Source organism: Anopheles merus, unplaced genomic scaffold (genome assembly GCF_017562075.2).
Source record: "Anopheles merus strain MAF unplaced genomic scaffold, AmerM5.1 LNR4000768, whole genome shotgun sequence".
Classification (NCBI taxonomy): domain Eukaryota; kingdom Metazoa; phylum Arthropoda; class Insecta; order Diptera; family Culicidae; genus Anopheles; species Anopheles merus.
Window position 1 is genome coordinate 25,508 of NW_024428348.1, and position 6,000 is coordinate 31,507.

The 6,000-nt window shown below is 39.9% G+C and overlaps 1 long non-coding RNA gene across 1 annotated transcript; it reads right to left on the reverse strand.

Annotated features, from left to right (window-relative positions):
- Positions 1-73: 73 nt before the first annotated feature.
- LOC121603017 lies at positions 74-1,170 on the reverse strand. The gene is made up of 3 exons (XR_006006553.1): positions 902-1,170; positions 743-814; positions 74-289 (listed from the first exon to the last, which is right to left on the reverse strand). It is a non-coding gene; the product is annotated as an uncharacterized LOC121603017 (long non-coding RNA).
- Positions 1,171-6,000: the final 4,830 nt, after the last annotated feature.

The following is a 6,000-nucleotide window of genomic DNA, read 5'->3' on the forward strand; positions in this document are numbered from 1 at the left end:
AGGATACGTTTAAATACAATCTATAAAACAAACTTTTTTAGATGGAGGACAAAACAACAACGTGTCAGTACCAACTGATTTGGCAAAAGAATGTATGATGTTACGCTGAATGGTAGCTCAGCTAAAGGTCCAGAACGAAGTGATGAACAACAAGCTCGATGTTCTGACCGGGATGATGCAACAACTGTTGGCGAATCAAAACACCTGCTTGAACCTCACGGATAAAACCCCTTTGCCAACCTTTTGCACAGTGGAGTCCATTGAGGAGATAAATACCCTGCAGGAGATGCTGAAAAAAAAGTACCGTGATGAATTTGTGCAATGGGTGAAACAAAATATTGCAGAGGGCGATTTTAAACAACGTGCTTGTGAAGCTCTTCACTTAATCCTAGGGCCTAACATTTTATTGCAATGTTCGTGGACAGGAAAAGCAAAAGTAGGAGATAAAATACCGTTGTGTAAATACAAAAATAAAGTACTAGTTATACAAGAATTAGTAGGAAATTGCTCAGATAAGACATTAAAAGATTGGATTCAGCTGAAATCAAATCATAGTGATAATTTAAAACGAAACAATACATAATAAGTCTAGTTGCCATAAGCCGAGATCCAGTAGTGTGTAAATAGTAGAAGATAAGTAGATTATCATTCTTAAAATTAGTGGGAGCTCTATTATAATCTAGATAAACTATTTAATTAGAATTAGAACATCAAAACAGAATTCAAATGCAATAATACTCACTTCTTAGAGTTGTGTAAATGCACTATATAGAATTATGAAATAAATCCTTGATATGAGCAATGTTCCAAAGAGCTGTACAAAAGTGATAATATTGCATTATTACTGAATATAAAGTAAAAGAAGTAAATTGTAGAAATGAAACAATAAATGTTAACTTACCTCTTATTTAAAAAACAAGCGGAACTGTTGAGGCTGGATGAAATGCCGTAGTAAGCGCAGTTGTCACGTAAGGGGATAGCTTTTCCTCGATGTATCCTCGTATGGGATGCGAAACGCATTGAGTAGTATTAGAAGAAAAAAAAAATAGATGTTGGAGATTAGTGTTTGTACGGAATGATCAAAAGATACCATACGATCAATCAACTATTCTAAAATTTTAGTTATAACTGTGTTACTGGATGTTACACTACTTATGGATCTCAGGTAGATTGGATATTTGTTTAAAGATTGGTATTGTCGTTAAAATGTAGTAATAGGTCCAAATTACCAAAAATAATTGTGTTTACATAATACTTGATACTTTTATCAACAAACATGAAATGAATCACTTGGTTTTGTCACTAACTTTTACAATTATTATTAAAAGCATGTACATGCGACAGTTTGTGCTGATCTGTTCATTAAAAAAACTTCAATGAAGTTGCCTGTAGATTAAACAAATATCTTTCCCTTGTAACTGTGTAATGAAAATATTTTATATTTTTATTATGATATACCCTCTTTGAAAATGTTATTTAATACATCCTTAACCTTTACCCTCTACAAAATACATTATATGATATATTATTTATGTGCAACGTAGAAGAAAAGAGGGTACGCGGAAGAGATGGTTTTACAGTTCACTTTATTCACTTTCGTCTGCTTCGCTTGACATCTCCCGCGTGAATGTTTCGCTCTAGCTAAACCTACTGCGTCGTCAGTTAGATTGCCTTTTGAACATTATTTACAAACTTAAACCAATTTTCGGGATTTTCATACGACAACTTCGCTAATGTAGGGATAATTATGCGGTGTACACGCTCTACTTGGCCATTCCTTCGTGGGACTCCTCTAACATTGTGATGCAATTCTATATTGGCTTCTTCGCAAAATTTTGTAAATAAACCAGAGGTAAAAGCAGATCCTCTATCGCAAATTATCCTTGGCGGATTTCTAAACGTATCAGATATAATCGTCAATTTTTTTATAACCTCTTCCGCACTAGTAGTTTTGGTAGCAAATAGCCAAACATGCTTCGTAAACGCATCGACAACGGTAAGAATGTAATTGTAACATTTGCGGGTAGATGGCATAGGCCAATATGATCAACATGAAAAGTATCCAACGGAACTTCTCCTTTCGGTATTCGATGAAGTTCTCCCTCTGCCCTGCCTCGTTTTCTGTCATTCACTATGCATCGGACACAGTTATCAATACAATATTTTATCTTCTTTTCTATTTCTGGAATAAAATAATCCTCTATTAGTTGTTCTTTCATTTTCTTGATCCCAAAATGGCCTCGTTCGTGTACTTCTCTTATCATACCCGTCTTCATTGCTCGAGGTACACATATTTTGTTATGAGCATTCTCATTTTTATAAAGTACTCCATTTACCAAACAAAAACCTTTTCTTTCTTCGCCCTGATCAAGCGCCGTCCTAATTGCCGTAAGATCTTCATCGCGCAATTGTCCTTGTATTATTTTCTCACATACACCTGCCGATATTTTCAGTACGTTTGCTCTTGAAAGAGCGTCATCACCTGAACGATGTTCTACTTCAAAATCAAATTCGGACAACGTTACAAACCAACGACTCACTCGTGCATTGGGAACTTTTTTGTTTAAGGATTGTTTAAACGCTATACAATCGGTCACAACTTTAAATTTCTTACCTAGCAAGTAACACCTGAACTTCTTTATGGATTCCACAACGGCTAACGATTCTAATTCGAATGAGTGATAATTTTTCTCGGCCTTATTAGTCAACCTACTATAATAATAGCAAGGATGTAATAAACCATCCTCCTCAGAACGCTGCAACAATATGCCGTCCAGAGCATCTTTACTCGCATCAGTATGCAATTCGGTATCCAAACTCGCCTTGAAAATGTGTAATACTGGAGATTCCACTAATTTTTCTTTAATCGTTTCAAAAGCTGCTCTTGCCTCTTCATCAAATTCAAAAACACTGCAGCTGTTTCACCGTTTGTGGCTGCAGATAATATTTAACTTTTTCTATTTTTTGGGGAGCAGGTTCAATCTTACCTTCATAGACGGTATACCCCAAATACTCCACACGCCGTTTGAGGAACGAACACTTTTTCCAATTGAAGTGAAGTCCTGCCCGCTGTGCCACTTCTAAAACTCGCCGCAAAGACGCCAAACCATGCTCCTCGTCTCGAGACGGAATGATGATGTCATCTACGAAGGCCATCACGGTGCCGTCTCTGATCAACTCATGAAGTACTGCATCGATGAAGCGTCCAACGCATTGCCGCTGAGACACAATCCAACGGAGCACGTAAAAACTCATACTGCCCATCCGTTTTACGAAAGATGTGCACTGGCGACTTTCCTTCTCCACCTTGATGTGAAAATACTAATTTTTCAGATCTAATACACTGTACACACGAGCATCTGCCAACTGATCAATCTGGTCTTCGATATTGGGCATCGGATAAGAGTCCCGCACGATCCTCTTATTCATCTCACGATAATCCACACACAACACGGTGAGCATCCTTCTTCGGTACAACCACAACTGCGCTAGCGTAAGGGCTTCGCGATGGCTGAACTATTCCGTCATTTAACCATTCGCGAACTTGTTTCCTTACCACCTCTTTCTCTACCGGAGCTATTCTCTTGGCAACGTACGCACTACTTCCTCTTTGTTCACTAATATTTTCATCTCACTTTCAACGTTAGAATCATTGCTGGTTCATAATTATTCACCATATCACAAATCACGCGACGATAATTTGACGGTGCGTCTATTTCTTGATGACTCTCACAAACTATACGATACACCCAACGATCATCACACTCGTGGGGTTTTCCTCTTCCTCCTGTTGCTTTGTTATCTTTGCATGACCGTTGTGATAACGTAGTTAACCCTTTTGAGCACATCGATTCCTATCAGCATTTTGGTGTCGATAGAATTCGAAGGTACCACCACGAAACGAATTATCTCCTCAACTTCATCGATGGTAGCACGGATCGTCAACTCACCACACCTTTGCTTTGTTTTCCACCATAGCCTTTTATTACCGTGCAGACGGTTTCAACTCGTTACAATTGATTTTTATTCCATGAACAAATCCCAGCGCATCAGCGTCACATCACTGCACGTATCGATCACCGCTTCGCACAACTGGTTTCCAACTGACACACGCACAATTGGAAATGAGCTCGTCATTGTTTGAACTCTATTATTATTACTGTTGTTCGGGCATCGTGCAGCAACATGCCCAACTTCGCCCCAAGCGTAACAATGCGGTCTTCTTCCTTGCGCTGTCGTACAATCTTTTGCGCAATGTCCTTTTGTTCCACATTTGAAACACGTCGGACCCTCTTGTTTTGTTGGACATTCGATAACTCGATGAGAAGCGCTGCCACAATTGAAACAATGGCGTTGTTTTAACTTATCCGGAATTCGTTGCCCGACGACTTTTGGGCGTTCCTGTTGAAACTTGTTCGCCGCTCTCTCGAACAAACGTATTTTCTCCTTAAGTTCGTTAATATTATTTGCCTCGTAGAACATTGACCTCTGCTTTTCGTCGTTAGTTATTCCATCTGCCACATATTCTACGAGACTGGCTTCGTCTAAATCGATTTGCTGCGCAATTTGCTGCATGGCGTAAACAAATTATATCACGGTCTCCACTTTTTTTCTTGCGACGCGTCGATAGCTGCCTGTGTATGTCGCTTGCACGCACACTTGGAGCAACTCGTTAATCAACGCCCTACGTAGATTTGCATATGTCGTCACACCTTTCAGCGTATTTAGAAAACCAAGTGCGACTCCGGTCAACTTTTTACGGCACATGATAAATTTCTGATCCTCTTTCCCTCCAGCCATCGTAATCTCCTCAAACTTCTGATCCATGCGCGCACAACTTGCGTAGATCCGGCGCCAAATGCATCAACACCATCTTCGACATCGCGCAAGGAGTAGTGGTTGCACTCGGTTAACCGTGGGCAACTCAGCATCCGCAAATCAGCTACATCAGCTCGATCATACGCGACGACGCGTGCGGCAGCTCCTCTTTTGTTCCGATCGTACTTAATTCACGCTCTCACATTTTTTTCACCAAACCCAACCGCGTATGGTCTTCGACCATCGCTGCAATCAACGCGTTCACCATTTTCTCATTAACGTTTTGCACAACTTTAGCTTTTATTTAACACACTTTACAACGTCACAATCGCAACTTTTAACAACCTTATATGCGTCACAACGTCAACTTTTCGGCACAAATTCACACTTTCACATCGGATGAAACACCAACTAATTCAACTTTTCCAATTCGAACCACTACTGCAATGAAATAACAACTTTACTAACTTTACGACTTGAACGACTTTAACACTTTACAACTTATCAACATTACGACATGAACAACTTTATCAACTTTAGACATTATGCAACTTTTCATAACTGTAAACTCATCACTTTGTTAGCCTCATCCGGTTGAGCCCCCATGTAGAACGTAGAAAAAAGTGGTACGCGGAAAGAGATGGTTTTACAGTTCCTTATTCACTTTCGTCTGCTTCGCTTGGCTTCTCCCGCGTGAATGTTTCGCTCTAGCTAAACCTACTGCGTCGTCAGTTCGATGTGACATCAGCACAGGGTGATCCTAAATTCATTCTTTGACCCGTCTCACTTCCTTGTCTGACTACTGACAACTGTCTCCTATTTCCTACATATATACTATGATATACCCTCCACCAACAAGTTTTAAAATAACACAGTTGACTTTGACAGCTGACGACTGAGTGTGTTTTTCTCACTGTGCTCCGCGTAAATTCGTGAATTATTTTGTTGTCTCGACCTAATTTTCGTCAAACTGCCGCTAGCTGTGACATAAGCTGTCTCTGGTAGTCCTGCCTTCAATTGTTCGCCACAACCATTCCTGACTTTGCTGTATTCCTGCTTTTTGTTCCTGAGTCCTTGGCATCTATCTGCAACGGCAACTAAATGGAGGGAGTTTGCTGTGACGCTCTGTGCCACTTGAATCGCTTGAATGTGGTATTATGTGCTCGTTCTGTGATGCTGTAT